The sequence below is a fragment of the Oreochromis aureus genome, linkage group 3 (assembly GCF_013358895.1).
Source record: "Oreochromis aureus strain Israel breed Guangdong linkage group 3, ZZ_aureus, whole genome shotgun sequence".
Classification (NCBI taxonomy): Eukaryota; Metazoa; Chordata; class Actinopteri; order Cichliformes; family Cichlidae; genus Oreochromis; species Oreochromis aureus.
In genome coordinates this window covers 94,029,947-94,049,577 of record NC_052944.1, presented here as the reverse complement: position 1 = coordinate 94,049,577, position 19,631 = coordinate 94,029,947, and the positions used below count along the sequence as shown (strand labels likewise).

Genomic DNA, 19,631 nt, shown 5'->3' with positions numbered 1-19,631 from the left:
AAAACTCTCCTTAGTTTCTCTGATACACCGGCTACATAGGGGATGACAATGTTGTTGCATCTCTCTTTCTTATCCTCCCTCGCTGGTGTCTGATGTTCTTTTCTGTGCATCTTTGCTGACTTTATAAACGCCCAATAAGGATAGCCACATGTTTTAAGTGCTTCCTTTACATGTGTGTGTTCCTTCTTTTTCCCTTCAGGCTTAAAGGGAACATGTTCTGCCCGGTAGTGCAGGGTCCTGATTACTCCAAGTTTGTGATCCAGAGGGTGATGGGAGTCAAAGAGGAGGTACTGGTCTGTGTGTGTGCGCTTCCAATAAACTTCAATGTTGAGGTTGCCATTCTCTTCAATGTGCACGGCGCAGTCCAGGAAAGGCAAACAGTCGTCCTTTGTCTTCCCTGGTGAACTTGATGTTTTTATCCACGGCGTTAATGTGCCCAGTGAAGGATTCCACTTCTTGTGTTTTGATTTTGACCCAGGTGTCGTCTACATATCTGTACCAGTGGCTGGGTACTCTCCCTTTAAAAGAGCCAAGAGCCTTCATTTCCACTTCCTCCATGCAAAGGTTGGCTACAATAGGTGACACGGGGGAGCCCATGGCGCAGCAATGTTTTTGTCTGTAGAAACCCTCGTTGTATTTCAAATATGTAGTGGTAAGGCAGAGGTCTAACAGTGTGCAAATCTGATCGGGTGTGAAGTTGGTCCTGTCTTCCAAGGAGCTGTCTTCTTGTAGTCGTTTTCTGACAGTCTCCACTGCCTCTGTAGTGGGTATGCAAGTGAAGAGAGAGACTACATCAAAGGACACCATGAGAACCTTCACAGACATAACACAAGGGAAGACTTTTGATTTAATAACTAAGCTTAAAACAAGTGTTACCTTTTAATATTTGTGGGAAAAATCTGATGCTACCCCAAGAATAGCCACACAGGAAATGATGACAGGCTTGCAGCCCTCTGTCTTCCTGGAGTGAGGTGCCTGATCAGTAGGAGTGAGTTGACAGAAGTCGGTGTCTGTAAGAGTGGTCAAACACTTATACTCTGTCCACTTGCGTAGAGTATAAGAAGCTGGAATGCAGGCACACTGGACGAGCTTGTACTAAAAAATACAGAAAAAGGAACATTTTAGTTGTGTTAAGGCCTAAAAACTACAAATGAGTTATACAATGAACAATATTGAAATACCTTATAGGTGCTGCAGGCCACATAACCAGAATCCAGAGCAATCTCACACTCACATGATGGTGAGGAAAGACATGAGCTCTGCAATGAGGTTTGAATGTCTCAGTTGGGACACTGAAGAACTCAGAAGACAGCAGTACCAGCACAGAGAGACAGAGTAGAAAAAGCATAGATTTGTAATCCATAATGTGAATTAAAACTCAAAAAGTTTCAACAAGTATAATCATTTAAGTGTGGAATTATTTATGCAATACACAGGATTTAAATTAATTAAATGAATTAAAAGCAATGACATTTTTTATCAAAGATATAGAATCATACCTCTCTCTGCTCTGAGGATCAATGAGCATTTCTGACAGGAAATACAGTTTCCTCAGTATCAGTCATAATTGATGGTCTCAGAGGTGTGTAGTGTGGCAGCATGATGATGGTCTCCAGATCAGGCAGGAGGTCAGGTGATGGGTGTGTCATCTTCTCCATTGAAGACACACTGGTATGGCAGTTCATAACACAGCAGTCTCCTTGTGGCATGTAGTTGTCTGTGCAGTCCAGCACTGATGGATCAGGTTTGGCTCAGCAGTTCATGAAGATGGGGTTAAGATGTTGTTGTTTCAGCTGAGGATGGTGAAGTTTGAAGGTTTTGCCACAAAGGAGACTGTGCCCTGTCTGAAAAAATACATCTAACAAAACAAGTGCTTATAACACCACCCACCCAGCTCAGCCCCAAGTGTCTATGTAATGCTGGTATGGGGTGTCGGTTACTAAGTCTAATTAGTGCATCAGAAAGCGTGGGCTACACCTAAAGCCCACACTTTCTGATGTCTTTGTTTATTAGCAGCTTTTTCCAGCTGCTCAGAGAATTCTGACTTGGCCTTTATCCACCCAAACCCAAACCCACCCAGATAAAGGCCAAGTCAAACTCACACACCATACAAGCATTACATAGACACTTGGGGGCTGAGCTGGGTGAGTGGTGTTAAACTGTAGTCGGGAACTTTCAGAAAACTATCCATTTACTTCTAAATCAGTTTTTATACATATTCTGTAAGCTGTACTAATGTTTTCTCTACATAATGTATCATTATAGACATCTCTGGTAGCCTAAAGATAGTTTAAAACTTTTGACATTTTTTACCTGTAAAACATGATAAGCAAAACCTCATTCATCACAAAAACTTTTGATTCTACAAAATCTACTATAATCAAGAAAATATAATTGTCTCCCTGCTCTGCATGAAGCTCAGCAATGATTTGGTGAAATGATTAATAACATTGCAATAAGAAAGGGTCTTCTGACAGACAGAGTAGGGAAGACCCTTTTTCAATGAAAATCTTTTCATGCTCTACAATCAGTAAACTCTGTAACAAACATGATCTGTAATTGTTTCAAAACTCACCAGACGACTTCATGATTGGCTCAAGGACAGGACACAAAACACAGGGTTGTGGTAACTGTAATATGTTCTCAGAACACCTGAATGTAGGCTTTGCTGTGGCTGAGAAATAAAAATGAGGTCAAGCAGGGTGTTCTTGTCTGTAGTGGCAGAAGTGATCAGCTGTGAATACCCTCTCGACTGAAACTGCTCCAGAATCTGTTTTCTTCCACTCTGTAACTGGTTCTCATTAAAATCTCCACACACAATTATTGGGTGACAGTCCATTATTTCAAGTGAATCTAAAAGACTTACCAGGTTTTGCATGAATGGTGTCAAACTGTAATCTGGGGTCTGTACACAACAGCAATGAGCGCAGGGAATGGAGCCTGAACCTTCAACACTAAAAACTCAAGATCAGTGACATTATGCAGATACTGTTTTACCTGAACCTGAAAATGATTCCTCAAATACACAACAACTCCCCACCACTTCTGCTGGCCATGTGAGGAAAGTTTGTGTAGGACACACATGTCTGTTGCGTTTGAACATTGTGTAGCCGTCCAAATGAAGACTGTCTGCAACAAAGGAGCCTTGGAGGTGAGACTCAGTAAGACACAAAACATCTGCTAAACACATTTCATGATGACTCTTGATGTCACTGATGTGAGATGGCAAACCTTCTGTATTGTGATGGATCAGTGTAAGAGTGTCAAGTCTGCTGGCTGTTTCTCTGACCTGAAGAAGAGGCATCATTTCCTCAACACTGGCTTGTCTCATGGTTTGGAGTGCTGCAGTTACCTCAGGATTGGCATAAATCTTTTTCTCATCCAAGTCCTGTAAATAGAGTCCACTGAGAGATGTCACCCTGCTGAGAGCAACATAAGCCATACCTGGTTCAAAAATGTTCTTCATTGAAACTACAGCTGTCTGTGTTGTAAGACCCTGGGTTTTGTGAATTGTGCAGGCGAATGCTAGCTTTACAGGAAACTGTCTGCGTACTGCTCCTTTAAACTTCAGACTCTCCTCTGCTCTCTCAATGTAAACCAGATCATCAGATGCTGCATTAGCACTGTGGTTGTGTCTCATAGGCTGCCTGTTGTCAATTCTGAGCCCCAGTTTAATTATTTGTCCATCATTTTCAGATCTCACCACCTTTACCAGTATACCAAAAGCACCATTGACTAAACCGTTTAGTGTGTCCAAGTTTCTGGTAAGCATGACTCGAGCTCCTTCTGCAACGTTCAGAGTGTCGGGCAAATCATTTCGCCCACCTGTAAATGGTTTGTCTCTTCGTGTCATTCTGCCTGTACATTTATCCTTCTGGAAATCGTCTGCATTGATGATTATAATGTTTGAATGAAGCTTCTTCAGGGTATCTGTGTTGTGGGATTCCACATTCTTGTTGGTGGCATAGATGTGTAAGACCTCAGTTGGACATTCTTCTGGTGAAGTCACGGCCTGTGACAACAAATCTCTGTCGCACTGAGAAAGCTCATCTGTCTTTTCTTTGACTCTAATCCTGTTCAGCATCTCTGCAAAGGCCACATCATCTTTCTGACGCATGATCTCGGTTAGAGTGATCATCTGAAAATGTTCCTGCCATAGGTCAATCTGTTCTGGATCATAAACACAGAGAGGTTTAGACTGTCGCACTGGTGGCAGCTGGTAAAAATCTCCAACAGCTAAAACTGACATTCCACCAAAAGGTCTCTGAGTGCCTTTGATTTGTTTCAGTCTTGCATCCACATAAGCAAAAAGGGGTTTTGAAACCATTGAAATCTCATCAATAACAATAATTTCAGCATTTATAAGCTCAGATCTGACTTCATCCAGTTGATTACCAAGTCCTTGAATGGGTGGTTTCAGACTCCTGGGTAGTTTCAGTAGAGAATGTAATGTAGAGCCACTGATAGAAAAAGCTGCTGTACCGGTAAATGAAGTCAGCAAAACAGTTGGATTTGATATGTCAGCTTCTTCTGCATTAGCAGGCAGTCTGCTCAGGATCTTTGATGCTTCAGAGTGAATACACTTAATCAGATGTGACTTACCAGTTCCTGCACCACCATTGATATAGAAGAAAAATGGATCTGGGTTCAAACCACAAACTCGCTGAATACACCAGTCTCTAATGGCATAGAACACGCAGGCCTGCTTCTGGTTCAGATTCTGATACATTACACTTACCACGGCTGGATCTACTGCAGGTTGTTCTCTGATGGCTCTGATCTCTGTTACAGCATCAGACTGACGACTGTAGTCGGGAACATTCTCCTGTTCATTCTCATCATCAGAATGTCTCTCAGGAAGATTCTCATCACATTGCATCCTCACAACTTCAGATTCAGGAGCAAGATTACACCATTCATCAATCACAACATCCCTATTTTGTTCAAATTCTTCCAGTGCACTCTCAATGTCCTCAGAGTTCTTCTCATACTTGTCTTTATTTCTTTTCACAATCCGTTTCACAGACTCACTGTGGTCTGAACATGGAAGTTGCACAAAACCTGAGTTGTAGAAGGACTGATAGGTTTGGAACCCTTGTGGTTTCAGTTCCTGCTCTGATCTGTGTGGAAGGTAAAGTCTCAACAGTCGACCATAATATTGCTCAGGATCTTTTTCTTGTGAGCTGTGGTAATACCTGATTATAGCTGGTTTATCATTCTTTCGCCTTTGTACAAATCCAAGCTGGTTTAGAAGAGGAAGCACATCTTTTCCTTCATTTGGACCACTCACCAACCTGCACAAGGCAGCAAAATCAGCCAGTGACATTTCCTCATATTCTGGTGTCTCAGGTCTGCATTTGTATTTATCACTCAAACTTGTCATCCAAATATTACAGCTGTCGTGTGTTGTGCTTTCCAGGTAGCTCATCGGGCGACTCATTTTTACTGGGTTATCATCTGTTGGTACAAATACAACACTGCGGGAACATTTTTTCATTTTTAGGCCACAGACTCGAGTCACACACTCCTGTGCGCTGATTTCTCTCTTTTTTGAGTAAGCCTGCATCACAGCTCTCATTTCATCACACTCATTGACCGTGTTCTTATCAGAGTTATCAATAACTGTCTTCAGGTATTCAGAAAGGCCAGATTCTTTCTTTGTTATATATTTACAGAGGTATTCTATACATGAATAGGCATTCAAAATTAAGGAGACATCTAAATTAGAGTTCCAGGCTTCAAGCAGGTCTGGGTTGTAATTGTTGATCCAACACTCATTTGGGTCACGTTTCAGAATCAGAGCTGTTTTCTTGTTTATGTCTTGGAGGCATTGTTCATACTCATTCATTGTCAAGTTGCATCGTGACAGAATCTGCTCTATGGTGAGGGAAGCAGCTTCAGGTTCTTTCAGCAGGTTCAACAAAGGTCTGAGTTTGGCTTTTGCAGCTTCAATGTCTGAATCCTCATCCTGTCTCACAATCATTGTTCTTGTGGCTGGTGGTTTTGGAAACCCAAATCTACAACCAGAGTTCACACTCTTAAAGCATGTCTTTGTGTGGTTTTTGCTGTGCTTTTGTAGTTCGTGACTTTTTGTGCAGTTCAGGTTGTTTTTCTGGATCAGGGAGCTGAGCTGAGATGTATCTGTCCACAAAGTCACAGACAGTTTGGTCATCATCCACATCTACTTCTACCTTTTCTCGAATCCACAGCAACATGTGTATATGTGGACTACCTCTGTGCTGGAACTCAACTCTGTAAAAGTAATCAATGATCTCACCAAGGGGCTGTGCAGGAGAAAAAGCAAATCTCTGAACAAAGCCTCAACACGCTTATCAAACATTCGCATGGTGGTTACTGGATTTGATCTTAGAATTTCACACTTTTCAGACCAGTCCAGGGCTTCAAAATCAACCTCTTCACCTTGCTGTCTCTTTATTGCTTGAATCACTTCCGCCATCTCATCTCAGCAGCAGAGAAAGTGACAAAGAACTGAGGTGTTCCTATTTGGCGAACCATACTGAATAGATCTCTGGTAGTTTTCTGCCAGTAAGCTGGGGTTCCTCTGAGTGGCTGCATAAATCTGATTGCATCTTTATTTCTTACCAGCTTCTCTACTTCTGTCTTACTTTGTAACATTCCTGATGTGATTTTGCGTCCATCTTTGGTCATAGTTTTACCTTTCCTTAGCTGTATTGTCATGCTGGAATTAGCCAAGTGTATTTCAGTGACAAACTGTGAGAAAAACAGGTAATTTGTATCTTTAGCAAATCTTGCATCAATGTTGAAAAGCCTTGACTTGAAGTAAGCACTCGGTGTGAGCTTGAGACGTCTCTTTTCATCCAGTGTATTCTGACCAGTAGGAAACTGCACAGGAAATGCCATGGCTTCCAAATGAGGAGTTCTGAAGAAGCTAACAGGATTGTTTCTTTCTGCAGGAGCCACACAATATGTGTTATCAGTGAAACAGAGAATCTCTTCTGAAATGTCTACAGGCTGCAGACAACTTTCTAGAGCAAAACCTCCATTGTTCAAATCACTTTCTGGTTCATCTGGATTTTGGTCCTCTGGTTGTTCATCACAGGATTGCATATTAATATCTTGTTCACTTTCAGACTCACTTTCACACAAAAGGGCATCTTTTTCATAGTTGTCAATTTCCATTAAATCTGCTTCATCATAATCATCACTTCCCATGCTGGCTTCATCACTGCTGTCATCATCAGGTAATGTTGGATCACAAAGCAATGCATCATCTCTGATAACAATATCTGTGTACTGTGGATGAATTTGTTTCAGTTTACGCAGGGCTTGAATGAGTTTAGACCAGGTGACAGTCTGGAACAGCTGATGGCCTTTGTAGCACAGTCGTCTTTTCAATTTCACTCTCAATATCTGTGAATGGCTTCTGAGTCTGGGTAAACATTCAACTGTTTGTTGGACCTCAGATGGTACACACACCACATTACCACGTATGAGTCTCTGTCTCCCCTTTGGAAGAGGAATAATCTTAGCAAATGGTATGCATTTGGCAATCAGATGTCTCTCCAGAATGTTGAGCTCACACAGTTCAGCTGGAATATCCTTCAGTTCTAAACCATTGACAGCAGCAAGCCTGGGCATGCATCCACTTTTGAGGGAACTGTGACATGTGTGACAGATATACTCCTTTTTTCTCTCAACAGGAAAGCTGCAGTGATCATGACATGCTTCATCACACACATGAACAAATTTACCAGTTAGACACTGTTGAGCTACAGTTTGGTGTTTTGAGTAATTTTCTCTTTTGCAGATTTTCACCTGATTAGGAAAAGAAGCTTTTAGACAAACAGTACAAACATAAGATGGTGCTGACTTAATGTTGGATCTGAAACGAGATATGGCCTCATTCATTAAAGTGTTATCTGGATGACACTGTAAACTCTCAGCTGGTCGATGCATCTGGCGATATTTTCGTTTTATGTTCATTGCACATCTGACATTATGCATCTGTCTAAAAGAAAAACTGTTCCAATATTTTACTCTCATTCGTTCTCTCATATTGTCCTTGTGTTGTTGTTGAAATTGTTTCTCTTCTCCATACCGCTTAGTCATGTAAGATCGTTTTTTCTTTTTAAATTCTTCGCTTTCTTTATATAGGTTATATACATATGACCTCATGTAAGCTTTATGTTTTTCTCTGAATCCAGCACAAGTTCTGTATATTCGTCTTATACGCTCTTTCTGCTTATCTCTGAATATCGGAGACTCTCTATATGTTCTTGTTACACGTTCCTTCTGCTTATCTCTGAATATGGAAGACTCTCTATATTTTCTTGTTATACGTTCCTTCTGCTTATCTCTGAATATCGGAGACTCTCTATATGTTCTTGTTACACGTTCCTTCTGCTTATCTCTGAATATGGGAGACTCTCTATATGTTCTTGTTACACGTTCCTTCTGCTTATCTCTGAATATGGGAGACTCTCTATATGTTCTTGTTACACGTTCCTTTTGCTTATCTCTGAATATGGGAGACTCTCTATATGTTCTTGTTACACGTTCCTTCTGCTTATCTCTGAATATGGGAGACTCTCTATATGTTCTTGTTACACGTTCCTTCTGCTTATCTCTGAATATGGGAGACTCTCTATATGTTCTTGTTATACGTTCCTTCTGCTTATCTCTGAATATGGAAGACTCTCTATATGTTCTTGTTATACGTTCCTTCTGCTTATCTCTGAATAGGGGATTGTCTTTATATGTCCTTATGACACGTTCTCTTTTTCTGTCTCTAATTTTAGCACTTTCTCTATACATCTTTCTCAAATGTTCTTTCTTTTTCTCCTTATAGGTAGCATTTAATTTATACAGTTCATTTCTGTACAGAATCCTTTTCTGTCTGTGATCAGGATCATTAGACTTCCTAGCTGAGTTTTTTTTCTTTGTCTTGAAGCTTTCATCAAACCTGTACATCTGCCTTTCTTTTGTCTTCTGATTTTCCTTTCTCTGTGGTACTTTTTCTTGGGCTAATAATTTTCTCCTCATTTTTTGCCTTTCCTGTTTATTACGTTTCAGCAGTTTATCTGAGAGTTCCTCTGTTATCTTAGTTGAACTGGAGGCAGTGTTTGAATCATTCTGAGGAACAGAATCTGGTGTTACTGGAGTTTCTCTCACAGAAGATGCAGAGGTTTTCTTTTCAAAATAATCAGAAGGTTGTTTTTTTTCTGGAGCAGCTGTCTCATTTGAAGAATCAGCTCTGGATGACATTACTTCACTGGTTAAATCTTTGGTCACAGGTTTCCGTGTCTGCTCAGTGTATATTTCGGAGTTTGATTCATGAACACATTCACTTAAAGCTGGTGCTGGTGCACTTGTAGCTGTTTGTCTGTATTCGGTGGTCTGATTAGCATCGCTTTGGTCAGCAGCGTTTTCACTGTGAAACTCGATGGGCTGTAGCTCATAAGTGCAGCTTGGTGCGATGCTAAACATTCGGTACAAACGTTTGATCCTGTCAATCATGTCATTAAGACGTGTGAACTTCAACATAACTGCAGTTCCACCACTTACACTTATGGACAATGGCATACCAGTAGACTTACGTGGGTGAGGGTCAAAATATGCATATTCACCTGAAGTCAGCCTGCAAACGGCGATGACTGTTCCTCCCATGACTAGCAAAGCATAGCAAAACTCTGAAGCCAAACATTGTAGTCCTTGTTCAAGGCTCGGAAGATGATCTGTACCATCAAATGTGCCGTAACGAGCAAACTGAGACATGTCAACTTGATACTCACGTCTGCGGCTGGTGACCACTGAGGGAAGCTCATCACAGGCTAGAAACACGCTGTTCACAAACCTCTTTCTGGCATCTGAATACACTGCATGGCCTTTGTCCAACACACGGTTAAGATCTGCTCTGGTAATGAACTCATCCTCGTGTAAGAATGACAGGAAAACCAAACTGTTAGCCATACATTGCTGATTACGGTACTTTCCATACCTAGGAGAAGCCTGGCTTCGGGCTGCACAGATGCTACTCACTCGTGGACGACTTTCACTGTTTGTAACCTGTACATGGGACTGTACTGGAACTTGTCCATCATGCTGTGTTTGTACAGTTAGCTGGGGTTCAGTCTGGATTACCTGCATAACTTCAGGATCTGGGACAGACACTGAGGGAACACCTCTCTTTACAACATCTGCATAAGATACTGTGGCTGTCTCTCCATCATGCTGTGTTTGTACAGTTACCTGGGGTTCAGTCTGGATTAGCTGCATAACTTCAGGCTCTGGGACAGACACTGAGGGAACACCTCTCTTTACCACATCTGCATAAGACACTGTGGCTGTCTGAACAATGCTCTGCACTTCTGTGCTGGGAAAAGCTGAAACACACACCTTTACCTGCTCACTGCTCTGAGAAACATTCACCTGTTCTTTCTCCTTCTGACGTCTAAGCTTCTGGGACTGCGACCTTTGACCTTTTCTTGGCATTTTGCTGAAGTACAAGTTCAAGTACCTGGAGCTTATATGTGGTTATACACAAATGTAAACAAAACTCAACCTTGAAACAGAAAAACGTAAAACTCCTCAAGTTACTGTTAAATCTGAGAAATGTACTATTATACTACTTTAAAATGTTTTTATGAATATATAAATAGACGTTAAGCTGATTTGTACTCCAAACTCAAAAAAAAGGAAATTCAAAGTTCTCTGGAAACAATTTGGTCCGTTTTATTGTAGCTCTTTTACAAACTGTATAATTTTACTTATATTTTTTTAACCAGACTGGTAAATAATTACAACTTCTGTAAAATGATATCCAGAATAAACCTCAACAATCAACAGGCTATAATAAAAGTCAAATCTTTCAGATATCTAAAATTTAAATCAAATATATGGAGCTTTGGTGGTGTCGTGACAAGATGACAGGCGATGAGGATTCTTCAGCTGGATTTTCTGCAGCAGTCAGAAAACAGGAAGTCTGGGTCCTAAGGCGCTTCTCGATGACAATACTAACTGAATACTTACACTGAGTGCCAAAATGGGTTTGTCCTTAAATAATAATACTATAAACTTGCAGTCAAATGTTATAGCCAATGAAACAAACTAACAGACTGGATCTAATTTATTATTTATCTGAATGTATGTATTACAAAATAACCAGATTATCTTATTACAAATAAACTTATAAAAAGGTGATATTTTATACAATTGATCAAAGTAAGCCAAACTAGCAGTCCAAACTAAAGTCTAATGCAAAATTAAAATGACAAATGTAGGGCTGTGTAAGTAGTTTCTACTATAAATTCTACTGTACTGTAATTCTACTACTGTATATTCAACTTGTAATTTCCAGCAAAATAACTGAATGTGAGAGAGCTTAATGACAGGAAAGAAGGAGCAGTGAGAGCAGAGATCTCTCAGAATTCTGTAACAGATAGATCAAGTACTGGTAACTTGGATTTCTGAAAAATTGGATTCTGAAAACTTGGATTTCTGAAAACTTGGATTCTCAAATTAGATAGAGCAGTAGAGATAGAGGGATACAAGATGGAATGGCTGTCAAATTAGATAGAGCAGTAGAGATAGAGGGACACAAGATGGAATGGCTGTCAAATTAGATAGAGTTGGGAGAGTGATAGGATAGACAGAATTGCTTATAATGATAGAGAGAGAGAGGATCTTCTGCAGCAGGTCACCTGTAAGACACAAAAGGCCTGGAATTAGTCGTATTTCCAATATGCCTGGATTTACCATATTCTTCAGACTTTATGGCACACCTAAAATCCTGTCATTTTCTCAAAAACATACAATGTGCCTAAAGTATCGATTCTGGTTATGCTTACTGACCTCGAGCGGGATTTCTGTGGTACACAGCGCTCAAAATTCTGTCAAATATTTTAGTAAGACTTCATAAGCTACAAAGCTACGCTGCTTGATGTATTGTCAGAGCATTATGGCTACCATAGTCAGCACCTCGCAGAGTAATTTGTACGGTGCTTCAACATAACATTATGGTGTGTGTACAAGGACCTGGCACGTGCTAAGAGACATGCTTATGAAGCAGATTTCAAATTGATCTGTTATAAGGACATTTTTACATTCTATTAAAACAATAAACTAAGTCTATAAACTCAAACCAAGACGTGCTGCTACAGTAACGTCCTGTAAATATTATATGGTCCAAATAAACCCGCACACTGAGGTTACAGCAGAGTTTCAGGCCTCCTGCTTTAAACACTTTATATCCATTAAACTCAAAATTATTTATTGACTGGCCAAAAAGAACACAAAACCTTTCTCACATTTGCCTAAAAACATCTTGATGATCAGCAAGAGCTGTGAAATGATTTCAAAACACTATTTTGGACCTTAATTAAGACAACTGAAATTCAAACAGCAGTCGCTTTCTAAAATATCGGATTTGTGCCGTTCACACTGTCATACCATGATACCATCACTGATACCAACATGACAAAAAAATCTGATTTGATGCGCTTTCGCCTGCAGTGTGAACGTAGCCTTAGTCACTCAGGCAAAATACTTCTACCGTTTTGACTTCATGCTAATTCATAAGTGGAATGAGAGAGAAAATAAAAATCGATAGCTGTGGTGCGCTTAAGTGTTTAAGGTACCACCTATACTCACACTTAAATCCACAAACATAAGGAGAAATCGAACAACTGCATAAAGATATCTCTGACATTTAACTATGTTTAGACTTGATAAGCCATCAAAAATTAAAATCAGACATTAATGGGCTATTAAACTTCATTGACATTTTCAGGGGCAGTCAGTGGTCCTGTGTGGGGGCTTTGCTGCTACAGATTCTAAATCCTGACTATTTGTCTTTGCCCATGAGTGAAGGGCAAGATAACACAAATAGCCAAACTACTGTAAGTAAATTACTAAACATTACCATTACTGTCTACTTACCAGCAAAGGCAAAGCCAAAGATCTGTTCACTCTGTGTAACAAAAGACAAAGAACAAAAATACAGGCTCAGACAACTCCAATCAGCATTAGACAACAACAACTCTCCTCTGTTTTCTTTTTCCGCACCCTAATAAAGATTATCATCTTCATAAAGGTAATATGTAGTTTTATCCATTTGCAATAAGCCACACAAGTTTCTGAGTCATGTAATGCTCCAAAATTTAGGTTCAGTTACATAAGAGAGTAGATATTGTAACCAATGATTTGCTTCACCTAGCACTGCACACTTTATCAAATGGTGATGTCACAATTTAAAAGTAGGCAACAATCACAAATGATAGCTTGTATGGAATGTTTGTAGGCTTTAACATTTGAGGTGGCCTGCATTCAAATTCTATTGACACAATAAAAACAAACACTCTATAAACTTACACCAAGATGTGCTGCTACAATAACTTACTGTAAATATTATATGGTCCAACAAAACCAACACACTGAGGTTAGAGCAGACAGTTTCAGGCCACTCTGTATGTATTTTGGCAAAATGAGAAATTTGGAGACAGCTAGTTTCTACATATTTCAGTCATATTTGGGGCATGTTTGATACACAGCAATAAGCACTCCACTAAATCTATGATTAACTTATCATAGCTGATATTAAGGCCTAATTAGCAAAATTTAGTATGATGATAATTTCTTTGTAGATCATTTCATGATAAAAAGAACAGAAGTGAGTGCTGTATCTGAGCTGTTGCATGTAAGATCTTTGCTGGATATTCCCACATTTCTTAAACAAACATGACTTTCAGACACAGTTCATCTTTTGTAAATTAGGCCAGGATTATTTTCAAAAAACAGCCTTGATAAAAATATCAGGACACTATAAAATTTCTTATGTTTATGTTTTCATCCCACCTATATTTTGCAAGTCATTATGACAAATTACAAAAAGCAGTTTTCAGGCAGTGATTTAAGGGAAGAAGCTTTTGAAATCCACAATGCCCTACCACCAGCGGTCTCAAACTCTGGTCCTTAAGGCCTGGTGTCCAGAAACTTTTGTATGTGTCCCTGTTGCAACACACCTGCATAACATTAGTAGGTCATTAGCAAAACTCTACAGAACCTGACTGCATGCTGAGGTGGTAATTCAGCCATTTGATTCATGTTATAGCAGCTCATGAGTGAATGAACATGATGTAATACAAGTACTTTTAGAAGTACATTTTTCCAAACACTTAAATTACTTAAATTTTAGTAGTCTTAGGGGATGCCACTTCAGCATGCAGTCAAATTCTATACTCTCACTAATGACCTACAAATGTTATTCAGGTGTTTTGTAACAGGGACACGTGGAAAAGCTTCAGGACACCGGCCCTTGAAGAGTGGAGTTTGAGACCCCTTCCCTATGTGAATATTTAATTGTCCCTAAACTGCTAGTCATGAGCTGCTCTAATGTGAAACAAACAGATATAGTTCTGTAAAGGTTTACAAAGAGATTTCTAAGGATTTGGAGACCCCAGAAAACAAAAACCCTCCCAGATGTTGTAGCTGAACAGGCAAAAACAAGTTGCATAATAATATCTCGATGATAACCAAGAGCTGTGCTGACTAACTGCACTAAACTGAATCATCTATAGTGAGAGAAAAACACCAGCATTAAAGTCAAACATGGTGCTGTTACTGTGATGTCCCAGAGTTCCTTTACTACTTCAGGACCTTCAAGACCATCAACTCATCAGGTCCTGGGCTAAGTTTAATCACACTTAGGATCTGAAGCACACAAGCAAGTCCAATTGAATGAATAAAACAAAACTTTTGGTATAAACTAATCAGTCTGGACTTTAATGAAATTAAGATACTTGGTATGACTTGAAAACCCTATATTGGGCCTTAATTAAGACTTTTTTTCTTTTTTTGCCTGTCCTGTTTGGATCTAATTAAGACAATTCTGAAATTATAGTGGACCAAAATCCCCCAGTGATGTAAACCAGTCATTACCAATTACTGTAAATGCTTGATGGTAATTGTTGCTATCAGGGCATCCACAGCTGGGTATTAGAGACCAACATATTTTTACATTAGACCAGGTTGTTCTGGTTGAAAAATGAAATCATCACTTTAAAACTGCTTTTTGTATTTATCCAGGTCATCCTTGTTAGATGATTTGAAACATGTGAAAAAAGCATAAACAAAATAAATCTGCAAGGAAGAAAGACCTTTCTCAGCACTGTACCGCAGACAAAACCTTTACTTACCAGACTTGCAACGACCAGATCAGTATCCTAGAGAAAGGAAACAACACATCAGATCACTGTTTAATGACTTAGACTGTTGAACCTCTTCACACACAATCCAATTTACTGTGACATGAAATAACTAGTAAAATCCTCAATTTCTTCAAGTCTTTATGAACTCACTGTAGTCTGAAGAGGACAAACTTTAGTTACAGACTCTCACATGGCAATAACATGTGTAATAAAGGCATGCTTACTACAGAAGTGCAAAGAAGAGGCACCAATATTTGTTGGTACAGATTATGGCTTTTTAGCTTCATCATTTTCTATCACAAGTCAGTGCTTAATAAAGTGTGGAAAAACCACAACTGTTAGAATCAACGGAAAACCTCATCAGGTTTTAGTTCTGATCTGAATATGTAAATCCTAAAATACATGTAAATTTTGACATGTCATAGTAACAACAGTGGCACACCATTTTTGCAATTACAAAAATTATAATAAAAAGTCCTTCCATTGTACCTGTTGGCAGGAATCTTTTTGTATTTTGCAATATTTCCCTTTTATATATGATTTTCAAACACATTGTATCAAGCAAATTATTAAGAAACTGATTTAAACTTAGTGTATATAAATTACACACAGGCTTTAACATACACAACATTGCCTACTCACAACTCTGGTTCTCTGAGTTTTTTATTATTGCTTAAATGTTTAACCTACCACTTCTATTCACTCAGGCAAAAAAACTTCTATAGTGGTCTGACTTTAATGTAATACATAAGCGGAATATGAGTGAAGATATAAATCAACAACTGTGGTGCTCTTAAGTGTTTAAGCTACCACTTACACTAACTCACCTAAAATGCGTTCATAGTTGTGTCTGCTACGTAAATCCACAAACAAACGGACAACACGAACAACTGTATAAAAACAGTTGTTCGTGTTGAAACATAAAAATCAGACACAAATGGCCTATTAAGCTTCAGGGACAGTCAGAGGTCATGTCTTTGCTGCTACAAGGTAAAAATTCTGACCATTTGTTTTTGCCCATCAGTAAATGGTAATGTCACAAAAACCAAACTACGTTAGGTAAGTTGCTAAACAAGATACACAGTGACAATGTCATATTACTGCAGTTACAATTGCTGCTTACTTACCAGCAAAGGCAAAACTGAAGTTCTGTTTCACTCTGTAACAAAAGAACAAAAATACAGAATCAGACAACTGAAATCAGCATCAGAGTCAATACTGCATCACAATCTGTAGTGAAAAAAAAAATCAGTTAAATTCTTTGTTTACAACAGCTTTACTATAAACACCCCATCTTCTCTTTCTGCACCTTATTAAAATTTCCGTCTTTATTAAGGTGATGTGTCGTTTTATCAATCTGCAATAAGCCACAGAAATGTCTCATTAACGTTAAGCTCTAATACTTTGGTGCTATTACATAACACAGCAGATACCACAAGCAATGATTTGCTCGCACTGCACACTTGATCAAATGATAACATCACAGTTTCAAAGCATGCAACAATCACAAATGATACTTGATACTATAAATGCTTGATGGTAGTTCTTGCTATCAGGGCTTCCACAGCTGGGTATTAGAGACTAGCATGTTCTCACATTAGAACAGATAGCTCTGGTTTGGTTTTCTCTGCTTCATACGTGAAATCATCACTTTAAAAATGCTTTTTTGTATTTATTCATATCATCCCTGTTAGATGATTTGAAACATGTGACAAAAAAGCATGAACAAAATAAATCTGCAAGGAAGAAAGACTTTTCCCAGCACTGTACCTCAGACAAAATGAACTCACTTTAGTCTAAAGAGGGCAAAATTTAATTGCAGAGTCTCAAATGGCCTTAACATATGTAATAAAAACAATAATTACTACAGAAATGCTTTGATAAGCCTTTAAAATTAAAATTAGATATAAATGGCCTATTAAACTTCAGGGACATTTTTAGGGACACTCAGAGGTCTAGTGGGGGGGCTTTACTGTTTATAAATCCTAAATGTGTTTTTGCCCATGAGCAAATGGCAAGATATCACAAAAAGCCAAACTATTGTATATAAATTGCTAAACATGTTACACAATCCCAGTTTCATATTGCTTCAGTTACAATCACTGTTTACTTACCAGCAAAGGCAAAACCAAGCTTCTATTTCACTCTGTGTAACAAAAGACAAAGAACAAAAATACAGGATCAGAAAACTCAAATCAGCATCAATACTGCATCACTCTGTTGTCAAAAAGATTCACTAAACTTCTTTGTTTACTACAGCTGGAATACAAACAACAACAACTCTCCTCTGTTTTCTTTGGTCTACATCTCATTTAAGATTGCAATAACACGCATACATGAAAAACTGCACGGTATATTTTTAAGGCTTTAATATTTGAGGTGGTCTGCATTCAAATTCTACTTTCTAAAATATTATCAACTGCAAATAGTATCATTAAATATGCTGTCGTTTTAAAATAAATATGTATGTACCATTCTAATAATAATATACTGCCATATTTTATTTATGTGAAGGTGGGCTGTTGTTTATTTCATTAATTTTCCACAAAGTGAGAATTTAAACTGTGCTGCAGATTTAGGTTGGCACAAACATGCCTTTGTTAAACAGTTCTTAAAAATTAAAGTCTCCTGTTTAGGAGTTCTTATTATTCTTGAGCTATGTACACAGGTACTTTTGAAAATGGAGATTTTTCTATGCGTTTGCACCTTTCGTCCACACTTAAACGGCGTTTTCGGTGACTGAAAACGGAGATTTCTAAAAACGATTGTACTTGTACTCTCTGCAGTGTTTAAATGCTTACATATACACACACAGTTACTGTCCCCCGCTTTTATGCCCCATCTTTGTTTGCTTTCCCACCGAGGCTTCTAGACTTATGATTGGCCAACATTTCTACAGGTTAGGAATATATCGCCACCTGTTACATTGGCATGTTCCTAGCAGAGTTTTCTTTCATTTCTGCATTTACGTGTGGACGGATTGTTTTTTTAAAACGAAAACGGAAAGTCTCAGTTTTCAAAAATACCCGTGTATGTGGGGACATAGCCTATGTTTAATCCTCAGTTTCTCCCCCCCCCCTCCTTTCTCTTAATTAACCCACAAGACCTGGACAAACGTGACTCTTTTTCTCCCGTGTTCGGTCAGAGGCAGTAAAATGGCTCCTTTGATCTTGCCGACAGCTGAAACTGAATCTAAGATGGCGGTTTGTTAAAAACGTTACAGCCTAAAGAATGAGGCTGTTTTAACCAACTGATTTGTGAAGAGAACTAACTGCACCTTATTTAACAGACTGAAAAACACGAACACACCAAATGTAATTAATAAAACAACACAATAACCGTGGTTTACAGTCAAATGAATTATCTTCATTTCACACTGGGCTCATAAGAACGCTAGTCATTAGCATTGGGTTGTTAGCGTTAGCTCATCAAACACTGCTTTTACATACAAAAATGACAATTTTTCACTAAAAAGCAACCATTGTGTTACTTTAACATGAGTTATACCTCGGCTGGCTTTATAAATCACTAACAAGAACTTGTTAAATCGCGCAAACAGAGTATAGACATTTAGGAGAGGAGAGGAGAAGCAGAGGCGCAGCACTCACCGAGAGCGGACTCAACGAAGTGTGCGGAAAGGCGGATGTCCGGCAGTCAGGTAAAAGATGAGGCGTTCACGGGTAGTAGGAAATTCCAGTATTACACACAATGGGCATTGTAAACATCAAAAATGTAGGTAATTTTAAATATTTTATACAATATTTATTTGCTACAGAAAAAAAATAGCAGAACTTTATTTCTATAAGTTGAATAAATATTATTAGAAGGCTCTTCTCCTGAACACCAACACCAAATAGCTGGTGATAGAGTTTCCTAACTGTAAGGGCTAGAACGGTCATTCTTACACCGTTTTGTTCAGAAGAGATGGGGGGATCTTATTTAATCCTATTTTAATTCCTATTTTAATTTATCATTAAAATAGGAATTATTGAAGATATTTGACTTGTAATGGACCAAAACTGAGTAGAGGTGAAGCAAAAACTGCTTTGACTTGCCCTCAGCTGGCTGGAAAGCCATGGAGGCCTCAATATGCAATTTGTATGTCTCAGCCCTCAGATATGATTGGCTGGTTGGGAAGCCGTGCAGGCCCTGATATGTAAATTTGAATATTACAGTTCTCACAGAGGATTGACTCCCTGGGGACCTGCCACAAATATATAGAAATACACACACGCAGCACAGTGAAACAGGTTTTTTTCTTTTTCTCATATTGAGGATTCCCCTCAAACAAATGGCCAGAATTACCTAACCGTAAGGGCTAGAGCGGTCGTTCTTAGACCGTTTTGTTCAGAAGAGATGGGGGAATCGTAAACTGTTGACAATTTATCATTAAAATATGAATTTTTAGAGATATATGACATGGATGACTGGTTGGCTTAGAAGCCA

The 19,631-nt window shown here is 38.8% G+C and overlaps 2 long non-coding RNA genes across 2 annotated transcripts; both read right to left on the bottom strand.

Annotated features, from left to right (window-relative positions):
* Window positions 1–511: 511 nt before the first annotated feature.
* On the bottom strand, window positions 512–1,208 carry LOC120438495. The gene is made up of 3 exons (XR_005611946.1): window positions 1,182–1,208; window positions 877–1,095; window positions 512–758 (listed from the first exon to the last, which is right to left on the bottom strand). It is a non-coding gene; the product is annotated as an uncharacterized LOC120438495 (long non-coding RNA).
* Window positions 1,209–10,712: 9,504 nt separating this feature from the next.
* LOC120438497 lies at window positions 10,713–18,944 on the bottom strand. Its single transcript, XR_005611948.1, has 6 exons — window positions 18,794–18,944; window positions 17,300–17,331; window positions 16,313–16,344; window positions 15,174–15,200; window positions 12,919–12,949; window positions 10,713–11,681 (listed from the first exon to the last, which is right to left on the bottom strand). It is a non-coding gene; the product is annotated as an uncharacterized LOC120438497 (long non-coding RNA).
* Window positions 18,945–19,631: the final 687 nt, after the last annotated feature.